Source organism: Xenopus tropicalis, chromosome 3, assembly GCF_000004195.4.
Source record: "Xenopus tropicalis strain Nigerian chromosome 3, UCB_Xtro_10.0, whole genome shotgun sequence".
In the NCBI taxonomy this organism is placed as follows: domain Eukaryota; kingdom Metazoa; phylum Chordata; class Amphibia; order Anura; family Pipidae; genus Xenopus; species Xenopus tropicalis.
Window position 1 is genome coordinate 96,575,331 of NC_030679.2, and position 20,892 is coordinate 96,596,222.

The window sequence follows — 20,892 nt, forward strand, 5'->3', positions numbered from 1 at the left end:
GGTCCCATCTAGAATATGCTGGTCTCCAGTGCCCAAACGGAACATTATTGAATTAGAGGGGGACCAGAGAAGGGCAACTAAGCTGGTAAAGGGTATGGAAAGTCTCAGTTATGAAGAAAGACTGGCCAAGTTGTGTCTGTTTACACTGGAGAAGAGGCGCTTAAGAGGTGACATGATAACTATGTATAAATTTATAAGGGGATCATATAAACTCTCTAATGCTTTATTTACCAGTAAGTCTTTCCAACGGACACGAGGGCACCCACCCCGTTTAGAAGAAGGGAGGTTCCGTTTAAATATTCAGAAAGGATTTTTTACTGTGAGAGCTGTGAAGTTGTGGAATTCCCTCCCCGAATCAATCGTACTGGCTGATACATTATATAGTTTTAAGAAGGGGTTGGATGGCTTTTTAGCAAGTGAGGGAATACAGGGTTATGGGAAATAGTACAAGTTGATCCAGGGACTGGAGTCAGGAAGGCCATCTTGGAGTCAGGAAGGAATTTTTTCCCTTCGGATGGGGTTTTTTTTGCCTTCCTTTGGATCAACTAGCAGTTAGGCAGGTTATATATAGGCATTATGGTTGAACGTGATGATGGATGTCTTTTTTCAACCTAACTTACTATGAGTAAAGATCTACAACTATAAAGTTGCACCTGAATCTTCCCTTTTTTGTTAATATTTTAAGCCCTCTCCCAGTGCCTAGCAGCTTTGTACATTCTAGCTCTGTGTTGCAAATAGATTAGGAAGAAAGGTAAAATATAAGATTGAGAAAAAAAACATGAGGTTATATCTGGACAAGGAAAGGCATTCACTGGGGAGTTCAAAGTGAATTAAATTGCTAATTTTCTTCCCCGGGTCTGTGCTACTAAATCAGGTTTGTGCTTTCTTTAATGGCAGTAATGTGCCACCATGTTAACTGTCTTTTTACCCTTGTGTAGAATTAAGACTTGTGCATATAATAAAAAAAATATTTTTTTGAGTGCACAAGTCTAAGCCTATACAAAGGATGGTTGGGAAAAATCAGCATTTTAACCTTTTTTAAGCTGAGTGTAGTGAAGTGTAACCCTTCTAGGCCCTTTTGGATGACTTTGGAGAACATAGTGCTCACTCTGTTGACCTTTAACATCCAGCGCTGTCTCAAGGCCCTTGCTGCCCTGAGGCGGTCAAGTTGATTGCTTCCCTCCTCAGCCCCATGCTTTGTTTTCTTGCATGGCTTCTGCAGAGAGTGTAACAGCACTCTCTGCATTAGTAAAGCCAAAATTCTGATTTAAAAATCTGAATTTTGGCTTTTTAAGTTACCAGTAGTGGATTTTTGCTGCCCCTGGTAACTTCCCAGGCACTACCTCCTGAGGAAAGTTTCTTAACTCACCTCATGGTAGTAGCACCCCTTCTTACACCCAAGTATAAACCTTTTCTAAAAGAATAGTGTTCATACTCAGTGTATTGCAAAATCACTCAGATTAGCAGCAGTGCTTCTTAACCAATCAATAAATTACTTAAAGGACAAGGAAAGTCAAAATCTATGAAGCACACTATTAAATAGTACAGGTATCGGACCCCTTATCCGGAAACCCGTTATCCAGAAAGCTCCGAATTACGGAAAGCCTGTCTCCCATAGACTCCATTTTAACCAAATAATTCAGAATTTTAAAACTGATTTCCTTTTTCTCTGTAGTAATAAAACAGTACCTTGTAATTGTTCCCAACTAAGATATAAATAATCCTTATTAGATGCAAAACAATCCTATTAGGGTTAATTAATGTTTTATTGATTTTTTAGTAGACTTTAGGTATGGAGATCCAAATTACGGAAAGACCCCTTATCCAGAATACCCTTGGTCCCGAGCATTCTGGATAACGGGTCCTATACCTGTACTACTATTGCTGTGTAAAAATGCTATAATTCTGGCTTGCCTAATGAAAGATTTACAGAGATACACCTGCTACATTCTACATACTTGTCTCTCCCCCCTCCAGCATCTGCTTGCCGCTGCCACACACCACCCGCTCGCCGCTTGCCTCTCCCCCCACCAGCACCTGCTTGCCGGCTGTCTGTTCTTCTGTGCCGCTGCCGCTTCTGTTCTGTGCCGCTGCCATGTACCGGATGCTAAGGGGGGGTGCACATGCGCCGCCTAAGGTCTCAAGTCACAAAGTCTGGGAAGGAGCAAGGCATTATGGGAATCTTCTCTACCCTGCTCAGCATTTTTTCTAACTGTTTTGCTTCTGATCTTCTGAATGGGAGAAATATGGGGAGACTTAAGGGCACTATTGAGACAACTGAAGGTATGCCTGCATTTTGAGATTAACTCTTTACTAGCCTTTCCTTCCCCTTTAAAGGAACATTGGCAAGGGGGAAATGGCCTTCTGTGTGGATGACAAAATACCTCAAAATATTTTTCGGACTACGTGAAACTCCACATGCAAGGCAGTCCAATTGTGTAATCGCATGGAAATGAGAAAGGGAGCAATTTCACTGAATTTGCACAAGGGGATTTGGAATACAAAAGATATCTTGTTGTTTGTTTGTTGCCCATGCAGTAGGTAATGTTGCCACATGGAGTAGTTCAAAGGCATCATCATAACCAGATGTCCAAATACTGAAAGTTATTTTGCCCATCATAAACCATGGAACTGTACAGTGGCTGTGTAAATGGGGGTCCGGTTACCCAGAATGCATGGAAACTGGCGTTTTTGGGTTTAAGGGGTTTTTCTGCAATTTGGACCTCTGTACCTTACAGTCTATTAAATCATCTAAACATTAAATACACCCAGTAGAATTGTTTTGCCTTCATTGATGATTACCGTATTTTTCGCCGTATAAGACGCACTTTTTCTTCCCCAAAACTGGGGGGAAAAAGTTGGTGCATCTTATACGGCGAACTGTCTTCCTCTCTGTGCCGCGGCTCTCTGCCGCATCCTCACTTTTATAAGGTTGCGCCCGTGAAGTCACACGCACAGGGCGCAACCTTATAAAAGCACAGACGCTGCTGGGAGCCGCGGCACAGAGAGGAAGACATCACAGGAGCCGGAGGCCGGTGGGGGTAGGTTAGGGGGGAAATGGAAGGTGCTTGGGGGCCCTGAGGGAAGCTGAAGAATGCTGGGGGTGCCGTGGGGGAGCTGGAGGATGCTTGGAGGCCCTGGGGGACGCTGAAGGATACTTGGGGGGGGGCCCTGGGGGAAGCTGAAGGATACTTGGGGGGGCCCTGGGGGAAGCTGAAGGATACTTGGGGGGGCCCTGGGGGAAGCTGAAGGATACTTGGGGGGGCCCTGGGGGAAGCTGAATGATGCTTGGGGGGGCCCTGGGGGAAGCCTCATTATGTGCGAGCCCAGAGACAATTAACTTTATACAGTTGATATAAAATATTTTACTACAGTATTTGGTTCAGAATCTTTTTTTTCTAGATTTTTCTCCTTTAAAATTGGGTGCGTCTTTTATTCCGGAGCGTCTTATAGGGCGAAAAATACGGTAATTGTATCTTAGTTGGGATCAGGTACTGGTTTTTTATTACAGAAAAAAGAAATCATGTTTAAAAATCTGAATTATTTAATTAAAACCGTGTCTATGGGAAATGCCCTTTCTGTAATTCGGAGCTTTCTGGATAATGGGTTTCTGAATAACATACCTGTATTATCATTGTTTTTGTTTTCTTGTTAGACAGTGGTCCATTTCGGCAGAAAGTGTCAAGGTATATAAATACAGCTATGGGACCTGTCATTCAGAATGCTCAGGACCTTGGTTTTCTGGATAATGGATCTTTCCATTATTTGGAACACCATACCCTAAGTCTACTACAAATTAATTTAAACATGATTCTGGATAATGAGTTAACGGATAATAGATCCCATATCTGTATATATATCTTTTCTCATAAATCAGTGCATAAGGACTTAACCTCCTAATAATATATTATATATATATTATTTGCCAGTACTACATTGTTTGCTTTGAACAAAATGTAAAAGTTATTGTTCATGATTGTAAAGAAATACTTGCCTAAAAAGTCCAAATTGTTATCAATAGTAATAATAAAAATAAGATTCCTGACCGTGCATGAAATTGTACCAATATAATTTGTATGAAAAGATGAATTATTACTAAGAACTTTCAGGCAAACTTTCTTGAATTGCCCACATTAAATGAACAGCATCTCTTATCTCAAGAAACTTTCTTCCCACTTTTGCATCTGTTACCCTGCTGTACATAAAAACCACTATTGTTTATATGCGAAGATATGCAGAGAAACATCTACTCAGCACCACTCAAACAGTCTACTGAAAGTCTTTAACAGCTTGGCTTTCACCAGAATAAAAGAACCTACCTCGAGCAAAAGTTCAAGAAAGGCACTGAATGGCAGGATGCTTTACTTATATGATTTAGTCAGATGGCCTCTTTTTCCCAGTGTTCCATGAAAGGCCTTTATTCATCACTTTGGGAGCTCTGCATATTGTATCTGATCTGTGGATGTGCAGCTGGTAATGGCAAACAGATATTCAAATGGTGTCTTCTTTGCTCTTAAAACAAAATAAAATGCTGCTAGCTGAAAAAGCAATATTTCCAAATGAACACCTGAAATTACTACATCACAAATACACATCACAAATACAGTCATCACAATTGCAAAACAGTGTATTGTTTAAAGTGCTGCAGATGTAATTTGTATGTTTGACCATTTTAACTTAAAAATATTTATTGGAAGTTACATTAAAGAATCAACATCTCCTTTTGACTACGAAGGTAGGATCGGACTGAGGGGTGCAGGGCCCATTGGGGCTACCGCCCCAGGGTCGACAGGTACAGTCCAACTCTGCACAACGCACACATTTTATCAAATTATTGATACTTTTAATGCAACATCCGAGGAAGTTGTGGGGAGTGCCCCCCCTTTATTTTGCTGCTGTTGGTTGTCCCACTGAGGCTGATGCACCTGAATCACCTTTTCCACTTGGTATATTGGTGTATTTACGCTGGTTTCCTGTGCCCCCTCTTCCTTGGTTATTGCAAAATATACAGTAGAATGCCACAATTGTAAAAAAAAAAAAAAAAGAAAAATGCTTGGTGTTCCATAGCCCAAAAGGAGTCAAATCTTCAATGTTCCCTTCTGTCAGGCCCCACGGTTATTTCTTAGTGCTGCTTGAGTGTATTGCTTTCCCAATAAGGTGCTGAACAATATGTTGTTCCTGTAGTAGGTTAGCATGCAGATGTCACAGAGATTTCTATTCAATGCTAGAATCACACTAAATAATCCAAAGATTCCCAATTCTGTGAAATAAAACTTCAATTCTGTTTCCCGCTTTAAAACTTTCTGCCTTGCTGCCCCTTGGAGGATGGAGGTCCCTGTCCCGTAGAGCTTACAATCTATATGGGAGGGTAACTTACAGAGACAAATAGGCAAATGCAGTATAAGTGCTGAAGGTCACAGTGGGTGACACTACAATATAAGTGCTGATTCCCACATCAGGTGCTGGGTGAGTGCTCCAAAAGGTAGTCTTTAAGTTTAGTTTTCTCTCTGGAGGAAATCAGGGAGGGCATTCCAAATGTAAGGGGCAGCAAGGCAGAAAGGTTTAAGGTGGGAAACAGCAGTAGTAGTGGGAGGCGCAACCAAATGATTGCTCTGCGAGGAACAAAGGAGTCGGTCAGGAACGTACGGAGACACAAGAGAAGAGATGTAGTGAGGAGCAGAGGAATGGAGGGCTTTGAAGAGAAGGAGTTTGTAAGATATTCTTTGTTTAATAAGAAGCCACGATAAGGACTTTAGCAGGGGAAGGGCCTGAACTCTCCTGGATGAGAGGAGGAGAATTCTGGCAGCAGTATTTAATATAGACTGTAGGGGGAAAAGATGGGAGTTAGGGAGGCCGGTTAGTAGCAGGTTACAGTAGTCAAGTCGGGATAGGATGAGAGTATGCATGAGCAACCTAGCTGTTACAGTAGAAAGAAAGGGATGGATTTTGGCAATATTGCATAAGAAAAAGTGACAGTTTTGACAGTGGTGTTAATGTGGTCAGAGAAGGGCTGTTGTTGGAGTCAAAGATCACCCCCAAACAACGCACCGAATCGACAGGGTTGATGAGGGTGCCATCAATAGACATAAAAAAGGGGGGGGGGGTAGGACCAGGCTTAGGCGGAAAGATCATTAGTTCAGTTTTTGTTAGGTTCAGTTTGAGGTGGCGTTGGTTCATCCAATTAGAGATAGCCAGGAGGCAGTTAGAGATTTGACTCTCAGTTTCAACTGTTAACGAAGGGGTTGACAAATAAATTTGGATACCATCAGCATACAGATGATATTTAAAGCCAAATGAACGGATAAGATCTCACAAAGACAGCGTGTAGAGGGAGAACAACAACAGCCCAAGTACAGAGCCTTGGGGTACCCCCACATTAAGAGGAATTGGAGATGAGGTTACATAAGTAGAGCTTTATAAATAAAGATATACATACATACATACAATTCAAACCTTTATTATATATATCCAAGGAAGTTATTATGTAGTTCAAACTACAAAATGTAAATTGTCTTTCACCTTCAATAAATATGGCACACCTACAATAAAATACAAACTCCTTTAAAATCATTGTATTAAGATCAGGGGTAAGGGAAAAAGTTAAAATATATGACCCAAGTACCTGTCGTAAACTTCTTACTGGGCTAGTGAGCTATAACATGGTCATAGCTGTTGTGGTATTGTGATATTAGTGGGCAATCCCTCTTAATTCGTAAAAGGTCCAACGATTAAGGGGGATTGCCCTGTGTATAAAGTATGATAATACTGGAGTTCGGATCATGTTGAGACACTTTTTTATGTTCAATCCGGCAGTGTTGAACAGTTTATTAATAAATACACAGTTATAGCATGTGCAGTGACTCTGCACTTGGTGTGAATCAGCTATAGCCATGTTGAGAGGTGTGGGTATTAAGCATTAAACACAGCTTAGATCAGCAAAAGTATAACAATAGTATCGTACAGATCCTAACAAATCTAGAATTTAACCCTTATCTATGTAGTGAAAACACTCATTCTTTTTTATGAGCAAGGTAGCTTAACCACCAGAAAACCCACTAATATCACAATTTGAGCAACAACAGCATTGACCATTGGTTAATAACTAGCCCAGAAAGAAGTTTATGACAGGTACTTGGGTCATATATTTTAACTTTTTCCCTTACCCCCGATCTTAATACAATGATTTTAAAGGTATTTTTAACTTTTTCATTGGTTTCATTTTGGTGGACGACTTCTGAGTTAATCAAGGCAAAACTTACGTGTCTGTTAGCAGGATGTAAAGGTTGACCAAGCAAATCAAAATGCGTGTTTAGGGTGTTTAACACATAAAAACTCACCCACGTTCTATTAACTTCTATGGGATTTTAAGGTGCTTCTTAAAATGCCATAGGAATAAATAAAATGTGGGTGAGTATTAAGCTCTAAACTCGCATTTTGATAAATCTGCCCCAATAATTTGTATGAGTTCTGAAACCTAAAGTCAAATGACTTTAGATTTCTGGACAGCAGAATGCAACTGTAATGCAATCTCTGGCAAGGGTGGATTGTTTAATGAGTTAAATATACAAATTAGAGTTGAGATTTGGTTCAGTGTTCAACCATATCATTTGAAGAGGATTCCCATTGAATCCACGAAGGGGAAAATTGGTAAACCCATTTTTGGTACCTGAAGAGGTTCCTGAAATGTTATCAAGTGAATTAGAACTGCTATAATGTGGACCAGGAAAATATCTTGTTGGTCAGTCTACAGATTTTCAACTGCCATATAATTATTTGTTGACTATTATTATTATCTCTCTCGTGGAATTTTTTAAGCTTATATAGGTTCACACATACCAAACCATTACTTGGTAAAATCATAACACTTCACAGTGTAACTGTGGAGTTGGCCAAAAGGCAAACAGCATTATTTAAAGGCCTAGTAAATCTAAAGTTAAGTGATTTATTTGTACATTTAATTGTCACCAAATGCAGTATCTGTCTGTACCTTTACTGCTCATCCTTATTATATATAACATTAAAAACTATTTAGCAGTAGTCACCCTCTCTCAAGCCAAGACTTTAATGTTTGTTTCATTTAATGTTTGCATCTGTTGATCTAGCACCTACCGTCAAGCCAGGCATGTCCGACGAGATTGCCACCCACAAGCACCTCACACTAGGCTGGAGGCTTAACCTGAAAGTGAGACAGGAAGCACAGCAGTGGAGAGAGGCTGGAAGGCCAAATAGCTAAGTACCAGGGAGTAAGCAAAGGCGTAGTCAAAACAGGTCCGGGTCGAGGCAGGCAGCAGTGTTCACAAGTGAGAAGGTCAGGCAGAAGGTCAAATTCTAGTTAGAAATAAACACTGGGCACACTAGAAGCAATAACCGAGCACTGTGGGCTACTTGCATTGTCTTTTTAAAGCATCCCGCCGATGTAGCGGGTGTCATGACGTCAGCCACGGCGTCATTGTGCGTGTGTCAAAATGTAAGCGACGCGCATGCTGGAACACAAATGACGTGTGTGTTGCACTCACCGCGTACTGCGCGCCTGGACGGGGACTCGGCGTGCCATTACACCTACAAAGGATTTCTTGGCAAAACACATCTTATTTTATATAAAAGAGGTCCTGTAGAAAGCCATGAATTACATTTGACCCCTGTTTATCTTCCTGTGTAAGAATTAACTAAATTATAGTCTACACAGTTTATCTGCTATCCTCTATGTAACCTGTTCCTTTTGCCCAATTTAGTAGAAATGGCTGTCCCCATTGCTTATTTATATAAACATTAACAGTGTTTCTGAAGCACACACTGATTTTTTCACCAGTTCAAAGTAATGCTTTAATGCATAGAACCCTACTTTATGGCAAAGCTCTTGCCTGGGCATCACCACTGTGGAAATGAGACAGTCCCCTTGTACATGATTCTTCGACCTTTATCTCAACATTCTACTGGATTTTTCATGTTTCTTGTCAATGCTTCTGTTCATCTCATGAAGATTTCTCAAGGTACCTTGTCTGCTGCAAAATACGCCATTGATTTTGGCTCTCTGGCTGCTGAGGTCACCTGGAACAATGATGCCCTGGTAGCAGTATTCAGGCAAGGTCTTAATGATGATATTAAGGATGAGTTGGCCGCTAAAGAGCTGCCGCCCCAGCGGCATTGACACCAGATTAAAGGAGAGCCAATATCAAAAATCCTGTACCCTGTGTCGGAGCCTCCCCCCATTCCCTGCACTCATTGACTCACATGAGCCCATGCAGCTAGGGGCTGCTTGTTTATCCCGAGAAAAGAGAATTTGCAGGAGGGCCTCTGGTCTCTGCTTATACCATGGGCACAGTGGTTGCCTTCTCAAATCCTATTCCGTGAGACCTAAACTTAAGGGAAACGCTCCCGGCTAGGTTTGAGTAGGGAGTCTCCCCTAGGCAGAATCATTTCACTCCCAGAAAAACTATCTTCAAGAATTTTTGTTCCCGCTTTCTTATCCTACTCCTCCAAGTACTTTCCCTGTTGAGCACTTTTAGATTACAGGGCAGCAGAGAATTTCATTGCTGCTTCCTTTGTTGTGATGTGCGGCTTTCCGCAACCTCAAAGTTCCAGTTTCTGCTCAAGCTGTAGATGGTAGACCTGTCTCTTCTGGGCTCTTAACCTCGGCTACTGTGCCGCTGCTGCTACAAGTTGGATGGTTACACTTCAACAGAAGAGATTTCCTTCCTGATCATTAAGTGTCCTGCCATTCCAATAATTTTCGGTCTCCCTGGACGAGGCAACATAATCCAACCATTGAATGGGCCACTGGTCTACTCACTGCCTGGAGATCCTCCCCAAAGCAGAAAGCCCAGGGCCCCAAAGGCATTGGTGAAAACTGGGGTTGCCAGGGCCCTTCTATTTCACCTAAAAGGTTGGTACTAGCAGTCTACGGGCTTCCTCATACTACAGACCGTAACACCAGAACAGACTAAATGCAGGGACTAAGGTATGTTATTTTGGGGGTTGTTTAGAGTAATTTTAAAGATAGAAAAAAGAAGGTTAAATTCTTCTTTAAAGAAGGAGAATCACAGACAGATAGACATTGAAGTATTTGCAATGCTGAAAATAGGCTAAATACTGCTACTTTTTCCAATTACACATGTAGTCAGAAGCAGCAGTGCAAGTGAAATAGCATTAGCATATAATTTTAACATACTGTAAATGAAACTTTGTATTTAGTATGTATTGAAAAGGTGCTTAGAATTCAATTTTATTTTGCAGACAGCTAGATAATCCTGCTGATTGGAGTACCCTGTTCCTATTTGCAAGAGCCGCATCAATATGCTGATGCTGTCCTCACCACAATGGATTTTTAAACTTGCCTGATCGATATTGGCCCAATTTTCACCCAGGTATGAGTTGGGTAGGCCCCATACACCCGCAAATAAGTCGACTGAAGGGGCTGATTTGGATGCTTAAATCTGCCTGTGAATGGCCATACTTAGTCAGGTTTTTGCATATCCATTCAGCCATACTGCTTTGTGAAGGCAGGTTTTTCATGTTTCCCTTCTAAATGTAATGAAGCTAGAAAATTTGTCCGGTGTTTTTATAACTATATCCTTTCAAATCCTTTATTAATTTATAAACTTAATAACAAGATCATAGCATGGTGCATGGGCAGCCAAGTAAATAGCTTAATGCATTTCAGGACACACGCCACTTTACAATGATGACAATCAAGTAGGTGTTAACCTTATACCCTTAAAACTTTGAACCCCACCCATAGAATTATTAAAGGAGACATATTGGATAAATGGGAAACCCCTAACCCTGTAGGCAATTATGAATAATATCCGGTGCTGGTTTCCCTTTGGGCTAAACATTAACCCTATCTGTAACAATGGCCCCTTTACTGGAGCTCCCTATAGATCCTATCACTTCTCTGTCGGAGTTTGAAATGAAGACTGGGCGTGTCCTAACGGTCCCTGCCAGAAGCACAGTAGGAGGGGGAGAGCCAATCACAGCCCTGCACTCCCACAAGCACAGACCGGCTTCAGTTCCCTATCAGGTCAGCCTAGCTGCTGATTGGTTCCTATCCCACAGTGCAGGGTACGGAGGGCCGCAGGCTCCCCTGCACACCCAGAGAATTCAGCCAGCAGGAAGTGGAACAGATGGGCGGGGCTAGTGGGGTTTTGGGCGAATTTCTCAATAAATCAGTCAGAAACACAACTTTTTTAAGCACAATCCTTCTATATCTAGAGGAGTATAATTCCCTGGTACATTCATAATTTTTATAGGATATGTCTCCTTTAACAATCATCTTTTGGCCCTTCTGCTTGGACAATTTTTTCATGCATTTAATGGCAGCATTGGGTGCACCTTTCTGCATCAGCTGATTGATTCCATGTTATTCTGCATAGCTGCACACACACCAGCATTTAGAGCTGTTTTACACTGAACTATCGAGTCTAATATTTCAGAGCCATTAATCCGAGTATATTTTGCTTCATGGGTTAATGAGCATACGGACTGCCTCAATAGCGTCTCTGCTGAGGTAACATGAGACACCTCGCCCGAACTCTAGTAACACTGTGATTTATAACGAAAGATTTGCAGCTCAAGCTGCCGTCTTCCCCTGAAACGCTGATTATCGCTTTTGCTACTAAAACCCACCAGACGCGTGTACACCGTAGCGCTCTTTACCTCATACCCACTATAACAACGCATGTGGATCCAACCAATAACAAGCCGCTTTGCATTTTAGCACGCCAAGCAGGACCTGACACTAAGAAAACCCCGCCCTTCATTTGTACTCTGTTCTTAGACGCCACCTGCCGGCCAGTCTCGGGAAAGGCCCACTGATTGTGTTTGAGAGACAGGTGCTTGGGCCAATACGCTGTAACTCCCCTGCTGCCTTTCATTCCACATCTCTTGTGTTTTGATTCTCCGGCTAGTGGGCGGTGTTTGAGCTGGTGATGTCACGCTCCTTGAAGACATGGGGGCGGGCCCTCTATTCTGCAGGGTGAAGTATGAAGGCATCTGATGCTGCTGGTGCTGCTGATAGAGCCTGAGATTGGAGCTGGGTGACCTGAAGCCGTTATCGTGGCCCCAGCGGCTGGATGCAGAAGGGCGCACGGATTAGATGGGGCACACATGAGGCAGGTGAGCTGGGGAAACATGATATATGGCAGGCAGGATGGAGATTGTTTTGTGTCTGCACTGCAGCAGCAGCAGAGATGGGACAGGGTCGGTACATCCTCTCAGTACTGCTGCTGCTGCTGCTGCTGCACGGTCACTGCATTGTGTGCTCACCTTGAATCCATGTGTCGGGGCTATCAGTGAGCAATGCAGTGCTAGGGCTTCCACTCTCTATGATTGTGACCTCTGCATCCAAACCGGCTCCGCATCACTGTGTGCACCATCACAGCACCAGCCTTTACTGCTGCTTTCCCCAGCTCTTGTGAGACTACAACTCCCAGAGACCCCTGGCAGCCTTTAAGTGCTTGTAGCAGTAGCTGAGCAGAAGCTGGATGGAAGCAGGTTGAGCATCATTAGGCAGGATTTATTATAGCTGTGTGTTTTATAGTATATACTCCATCTTATTGAATTTTGGTTGCTTTTTATAAAAGTCATTACAATATTTTGCCAATGAAGAGTACTGGTGATGTATGTGGTGTGTCTAGTTACACTTTAAATGTGTACATGGATGTGCATAAAGAGAAGTCCTGGGGAAAACACAAATGCTGATTTGTTTAAACCTTTAGAAGGGATTGTGACTTTTTGCCTCCAGCCGTAACCTTCCACTGCTTGCCAGGCACATTATTGGCTTTGTCTGCCACTGCCACTCTGATCCAGATTTGGTGTGTCAAAAAACCCTAATGCCAAAAATTCCTCCTCAGTGTAGCTAACCATTCTGTATACAGGTTTGTTTTGTTTGTATATATCTGGATATATGGAAGAGTTTTTTTAATGGCTTGTTTACCCTCACTGCCGGCCACAGTAATAGCAGAAAGTATTTTGGCCGCAGTCTCACCGTTTGATGTGCATGTAACTCAACACCTATTATTCCTTGATAGAGTATTTCCTCTGCCATCATAGTTCTTTGTGTTGGTTTGTATTAATGATTTAAGTGGCTTTTAAGCGCATGCTGATTCAGTTACTTGCTACATGTTTCCTTATATCCTGCAAAGAGTTATGGTAAGATAATGACTATCTGGCATAGGCTTGTGATTGATTGTTTGGAATCAATGGCGTATCTTTATGGTCTCGGAAATAATCATAAAATATTTGATTGCAGCAGTGAAGAAGTGTTTAACCCTCTGTGAGTGCAATGGACCCTCCAGAGAAAATGGTGTAACGTAAGGGATACTTAGTATTGGCACGACAGAACAGGGCCCCATTATTTATATAATCATAATTTATTAGGACTTTCAATGCTGTGGTCCTCTAGTTGTTGTTAACTACATCTTTTAGTGCCCATCAACAGCCTATTGCTGTCAGTGAGTGTTGAGAGTTGCTGTAAGGCAGCAACTAACAAGCCCTAGGATGGACAACACTGATACAAAGCTCTCACAATTTTGCCCCCTTGTATACTGTACCTGCTATTCCAGGAAAGGTTTGGCTAATCTAAAATATACAACAACTATGCTTTATACCAAAGATGTCCAACCACTGGCCCTCTCTGTATTCTTTAACCAAATTACCCAGCATTCTTTCAAACAATCCACCTCAGCCTGTATATGCATTCATGAAGGGGATTGGATCAACACAGAGAATTCCCTAAGCTGGAATTTTAACCACGCTCGCTAGAGAGTGTAAAAGTTTAATTTGTTTTTTTATTAATTTAATTGTAGAGTTCAAGATTAAAATGGTTGTAAGCCACCAGAGAAGGAATGACTTGGATGTATGGCAGAGCCTGTAATGGGAAACTGCATTCACTTAAAATATCTTATGACTACATAACCTCAGTCTGTGACCACACACCAAAATCTCTTACTTATGTTTCACTCCCTGCATATTCTGGCACTGTGCCTAGCAGGACACTGGAGACTTCCATATATCTCATAAATCATACGCTCACTCAAAGCAATGTTTTGTTATTTAAAGAAAATGTTTTTTAACCCCAACCTGAGCATAATCCAGGCCACCTATTTTTCATTGAGCTGAGGAATGTAGAGAAAGTCCTACAACTTTGTGGGGTTGACTCAGTTAAGGTATTAATAGCATTTAAGCAACCACTTCTTAGCCTTGGATCTATAAATCTTATATTCGGAAGCCAAAGAAAACTTCTAGTTTCCCCAAGTGTTGACCTACCTTCTTCTATGTCAGTGGTTCTTCAACATTTGTGTAGGGTTGATATACTATTTACATTCACTGGTTTAGCAGTCATTCAGATAGAGTTATAAGGATATCTATGTCAGCAAATAAGATTTCTCCAATATTTGAACAATAATTCACATTTAGTTTGGGCTTCCTATTGTAGTTTTTGTAAAATTCCTTTTCTTTTTGCCAGTGCTTCTGCATAACTTTTGGTATGTCATATTGTAGTTCACCCTTAGGAAAGGTGATAAAATACTGTGCTCTTTGCAGATCAGGGGCTGTGGTCAGTGGGAAATTTCCACAGAGGATGAAGGATGAACTTCTGAAGTGTAAGGTATCTGGACTTGCTATGAGCACAAATATGGGGCCTTTGTGTAATGCAGACACCTGCTTTCTCAGGTGCTACAGCAGGAGTCCTCAGCCTTTCTTGCTCTTGAGCTACAGTCGAATGTAAAAAGAGAGCAACACAAGTATCATAAAAGTTGGAGGTTCCAAATAAGGGCTAAGATTGGCTATTCGGTAGCCTCTATGTACACTAAGCTTACAAGAGGCTTTATTTCGTAGTAAACCTTGTTTTTATTCAACCAAAACTTGCCACCAAGTCAGGAATTAAAAAATAACTTGCTTTGGGGACACTGAGAGCAACATGTTGCTCACAAGCAATTGGTTGTGGATCACTGTGTTACAACATACTGCTTTAAGCAGTATTGCCTGAAAAGTGCATAATAGTGGCAAGAATGTAGTTGTGGATCTCTTGATAATAGGTGTTTGAGAGGTTGTGCTTTGTGGACTTTTCTAATCCTCTCTATTTTTTATTTATGATGGTGATGCTGGTAATAAATGCTGCTGAGTCTTCCGGTACTGTCAGAATAGAGCTGGTGTATTTTGTCACATCTTGTTTTCTAATATGCAATTGTTTGTATGGGGTTTTTGCAGTATACAGATACATTTACATCCTGGTTCCAGTTGGTTTTGGAGATGGCAGTTACTATTGCTTGATCACTGTCCTACAGGAATTATGAGTGTTGATTAGCAACAATCAAAATGTAAGTGTGGATGGAATCATTTTACTCTGCCTTCGGTTTTCTGCTTGAACTTATATTGTAGGAGGCACACAATGCAATTAGTGCTTGGCCTCGCCTACTTTCCTTTTCCTTTACCAGCACAACACAGGTGCCAAGGCATTGTTATATGAAAGCTCAGTACGGAAATTTAAATGTTTGATTGTAACTGGAATCATTATTTATAAAAATATATATATTTTATAATATATATATAAAAAGCCACAGACATTTTGAATGTGTAGTAGAAAGTTGTTTTAGAATTACACTTTATTTAATTTTGCCAAAAAAAATCCTTTTAAAGTTCTAATATATAAACCAGGTTAGAAAAAAAAATTGAATACAGATGTATGTGCCAAGTGCCTTTTGAGTGGGAAGTATGAGGCATAGATATCTTGGGCATAGATATGTAGGCAGCTAAATGTATGATATTTAGTAACCCTCATAAAAAACATCCTAGGTCTATGCAGTCTCAAGTTTGCACCCATGGGTGAGCTTTGGAACATTCTTGTGGTGTTCATAACTGGAAAGACAAAGGGTTAATGGTGGAAAATAATTATCTTGGATACTGGAAAACAGATATATATATTTGTGAATCTGATAAATTTACGTTTGATCTGCAAAACTATTCTTGTGTTTTCTACAGTTAATTTGCAGGTCCAAATGCAACTGACTGTGCACCCTAATCAATTTAATTTGGGCAGATGGGGTTTTGGGTATATAATGTTATTTAATACAGTTATATTACTCAGGCTGTATGTGTTATTTTTATGATGTCACACCTTGTTTCATGCATCTATAAATATAGCACAGGTTTGGAATAACTGAACAAACCTTGAAATAGAAACCCACAATGTATTGTATACCACATCTAAAGTGAAAGTTCATTTTAGGAATCTTCCTAGACACAGAGATATATTCAGCTTTTCTGCTACTTAGGAGTCAAACATCCCCAAATGTCTTAGGCTTTAACTTTGGAGTGCAAGGTTTCCTTTGTAATTTCATTTAACATAAATTATATGCTTTGATACATTGTTATTTTCTTAGGGTTCATTCTGAAATGTAATTTCTTAAAAAAGCCATTTTTAGATAACATCTTTAGCAATACTAAGGTATGCAGAGAAAACACCTAAAATTTTGTGAAAAGTCTGAGTAAAAGTTGACAGCTGCTGACTAGGAAATAACTGGTCAGAGTAGCCATGCATTTAACCTTCTAGTGGCCAGGCTCCTGGGCAGCAAAGCAGTTCAGACCTGCTCTGCCATAAACAATGTATTACACAGTTTAAAACTAAAGCAACAAAAGCAAAAAAATGAAAAGCAATAAAAAAGTAAATATATATAACAAAACTGTTTATTTGTCCAATAGATCCCCTTTAAAGATTGTCTGCTGCATACAGTGTACAGTATAACGCTGGCTGTACACGATTGACAGCTGTACCCCATATTTAATAACATATGCAAAGTATGCCCAGGTGTAGTAACCAAGAGCCGTCAATAGGATATTTACTTATCAATTGCTACCTGCTGATTGGTTGCTATTGGTGATTAGCATACTTTGCACTGTTTGTCACATACAGTAAACTGGATCATGTATGGGCTAAGTGCAATTTCTTTTTTTTTTTTTTTTTTTTATTATTTTTTATTTTTTTGATGAAGCATGTTATCCATAACATTTGTTACATTTGTACAATGTGAATTCAATAAAGTAATACAACAGCAAAGATACAGAATACATCTTCATTTACAAAAGGCTTAACTTGGTTATGGCTTCACCGAAATTATGCCTAAAATAAGAACTAACACGAAAGAAAAAAGAAAAAGAAAAGGGAAAAATGAAAAGAGAAAACCAAACCAATAATGGTAATAGTGGGAACTGATAGAAGGGGCAAAAGATAGAAAGAAGAGAGAAGTATAAGCATTGTTATGCTACGGATGAGAAGGCAAATATGTAGTAAACCAAGAGAAAAAAAAAATAAAAAGCGCTACTAGGTCTAGGTGAATTTCTCTAGTGAATCGGGGGTTTGTAGATAAAGAAGCTTGAGGGTAATTAATAGAAACAGGCTGGATTGCGTTTATCTGAGTATTTAGTAGAGTTCCAAGGATTCCATTTAGCATGATATTTATGCAAAAGGTGGTTATTCCTAGCATTATAATATTCCATGATGTTGGTATTGTTGATTAGGGCTGAGATTTCCTCTAGGGAAGGAATTGATGTTGATTTCCAGTTTCTTGCTAGTAGGAGTCGAGCAACTGCTAAAATATGAGTTATCAGACATTTTTTGTTCCACGGGATGTGATCCATGTCTAAATTTAGGAGAGCAGTTCTGGGAGAAAAGGTGATAGTCATTTCAAGTATTTCTGTTAGGAGTGAAAATACCATGGGCCAAAATTCTTTAAGCTTGTGGCAGTCCCACCATATATGCATAAAGGTTCCCACCTGATTGCAATTTCTCCAACATTTATTTGAGGCTGTGGCTGGATAGATTCTGTATAGTTTTGCCGGGGTGAAATACCATCTGTACATTAGTTTCACGCTGGATTCAAGAAAGCGAACTGATCGTATGGATGAAAAAAGAACAGAAAGTGCTATATTCCAGTCTATAGGGTCAATTATTGTGTTCATATCAGTTGCCCATTTTGTGATAAAAGAGTCCTGTTCTGGTAAATTTATATCCAATAAAGTCCTGTAATAATGAGAAATTTTTGATGGCAGTTGTATTTGCGTAGTAAGGCGTTTTTGTTCTGGTGATGCTTCCTTCAGAGACTGTAGAGAGTGCATTTTTAGATAGCTCCTAATTTGCAGGTATGTTAAAAAAGTTGTGTTTGGGACCTTAAATTTCTTTCTTAAATAATTAAACGGTTGGAATATCGAGTTATGGAATAAATCGGCGAAGGTAAGTATATTTGCTTCTGTCCACAAGGTTAGAGTTAAATTGTCTATCAATTTTTGAAGTCCAGATAGTGGAAATAGTGGGCATAGCCCATCTTTTAGGTTAGCCGTATGCATTAATGAATCCCAAATTTTAAGTGTCGCTGTGGTTGTTGGTAAAAGTAGTTCTTTTCCTGGTCGGAGTCTAGGAGGAATCCATATAGTGGAGGTAATGGGGAGCTCGAGAGATGGTGAGATTGACTTCTCTTGTAGTGTCCATTGAGGTGGGTTGGTTAAATCAAAAAATCGCTGCAAAAAGTTGAGGTGACACGCTTGATAGTATTTTCTGAAGTTAGGCAGAGCTAGGCCTCCTTTGTTTTTTAACTTTGTCATTGTGGTGAAAGCAGTTCTGGGTTTCTTTTTTTGCCAAATAAATTTGGATAATAATCCTTGCAGGGAGGAGAAAAATTTAGCTGGAATGCATATTGGAATGGTTCTGAATAAATATAGAATTTTCGGAAGTAAATTACATTTGATTGCTGCTAGACGGCCGAACCAGGAAATATTCTTATACATCCAGTCTTGTGTTGTTTTTGTAAATGTTGTTAACATAGGAGTAAACTTAAATTAATGCCTAGATATTTGATGGAAGACCGCTGCCATTCAAACTTATAGGAAGCTTTTAAATCTTGTAATATATGGTTTGGTATCCAGATAGGCAATGCTTCAGTTTTAGATGTGTTTGTTTTATAGTATGAGACTACTGAAAACTGCTGAAGAGTGTGGAATAATACAGGTAATGAGTTAACCGGATCGGTAAGAGTAATAATCACATCATCAGCGAATAATGAGATCTTGCAGGTGTGGGAGCCAATTGTATAACCTTGAATTTTCTCGGAGTTCCGGATAGTTTCTGCTAGAGGTTCCATTATCAGGGCAAATATTAACGGGGATAGAGGGCAGCCTTGTCTGGTGCCATTAGTCAGTAAGAATGGGGCTGAGCTGAAACCATTTGTGTATACTTTAGCTGATGGGTTAATGTATAGCGCTAAGATACTATTCAAAAAGAAATCAGAAAAACCGAATTTAATTAATACTGCTTTAATAAAGGGCCACGCAACTCTATCAAATGCTTTTTCAGCATCTAAAGAAAGGATCAAACATGAAGTTTTGTGTGAGTTAGCGTGAAGAGCAACATTAATTAATTTCCTGGTATTGTCTGGGGCCTGTCTAGTAGGAACAAATCCCACTTGGTCATTTACTATAAGGGTTTTCAATAGTGGATTCAACCTAGTGGCTAGAATTTTCGCATAAATTTTAATGTCTGAATTTAATAAAGAGATTGGTCTATAATTGGTTACTGAATTTGGGTCTTTCCCTGATTTTGGAATAGTAGTAATAGTAGCTTGAAACAATTCAGATCGAGGGGAGGGGTTGCTACTTAAGTTATTAAATAATTGAGATAAAAGTGGAGAAATGGCAGGTAATAGTTTTTTATAAAAATTGTTAGTAAAACCATCAGGGCCTGGGGCTTTATTATTCTTTAGTATTTTGGTCGCCTGTAAGATTTCCTCTGGGGAAATTGGTTGATTTAAGTTTTCTATTTGTTGCTGAGATAAAGTTGGTAGAGCTAGGGAAGCTAGAAAATTTTTAATATTAGTTTGCGTAGGTTGTGGGGTGTTAGGAGAATTACGTAAATTATAAAGTGTAGCATAATAATTTGCAAACTCTTGAGCAATTTGGTTTGGATTTGTAAGCATTTTGCCGTCCGCAGTTTTAATACTTTCTATTCTAGATTTAGCTCTTGCTTCCTTAAGTTTATTGGACAGCAGTTTTCCCATTTTATTGTCCTCTGAATAGTACTTTTGTTTTAGCATTAGTAGTTGGTAAGCGATTTTTTCAGCATTTAAGTCGTTAATTTTTTGTTTTAGCATAGCCACCTTTTGGGAAATAGCTTTAGTAGGTTTTTTCTTTAGGTTAGCTAATTCGTTAGTCAGTTGCTCATGCAGTTCAGCTAGAGTCTTTTGTTTGTTTTTTTTTTAATTTAGAAGTCAATGCAATTATGTGGCCTCTTATAAAGGCTTTGTAGGAGCACCACAGCAAATCTGGACTATAGTCATTCTGTGGATTAAAGGATTTAAAGTCTTCTGTAAGTTTAACCAAATGGTCTATATTTTCGGGAGTGGACAAAATTGAGTTGTTTAATTTCCATAAGGCACTTGGGTTTGGGATTGCGGATAAGTTGAGATGGATACCTACTGGTGCATGGTCCGTCCAGGTGGCTATGCCTATGTAGGCCTTTTCCATGGATTGCAACAGAAAGGGATCTAAGAAAATTAAGTCTATCCTTGAATGAGATAAATGAACATGTGAAAAGTAGGTGAAATCTTTACCATTAGGGTGATCAGCTCTCCAAGCATCATATAATCCATATTTCTTAATTTGTAATTTCAAACCTTTAGCCAAATTCATAGGGGTACGCAGCGCTTGGCCTTTAGGGATTGGAAGTTTGTCTAAATAGGGATCTGGGGCAACATTAAAGTCGCCTACTACTATCAGCTGCTTACGATCTAGAGGAGATTCTGGCAGAATTTTCAATGCTTTGGTTATAAATTTGACTTGGTGAGCATTAGGGGCATAAATATTAAGGATAGTATATTTAAGTGAGCATATTTCAAAATTTAATAGTAA

General features: G+C 39.9%; 1 protein-coding gene across 3 annotated transcripts in view; it reads left to right on the plus strand.

Annotated features, from left to right (window-relative positions):
• The first annotated feature begins 11,898 nt into the window (after positions 1–11,898).
• otud7a (OTU deubiquitinase 7A) overlaps positions 11,899–20,892 on the plus strand; it is a 137,958-nt gene continuing 128,964 nt past the window's right edge. Inside the window, exon 1 of one of the 3 annotated variants that reach the window (XM_012970864.3) lies at positions 11,899–12,114. The gene's annotated coding sequence lies outside the window, so the exon portion shown is untranslated. The remainder of the gene's footprint in view (positions 12,115–20,892) is intronic. The other 2 variants (XM_004917921.4, XM_004917925.4) reach the window with 2 other exon arrangements.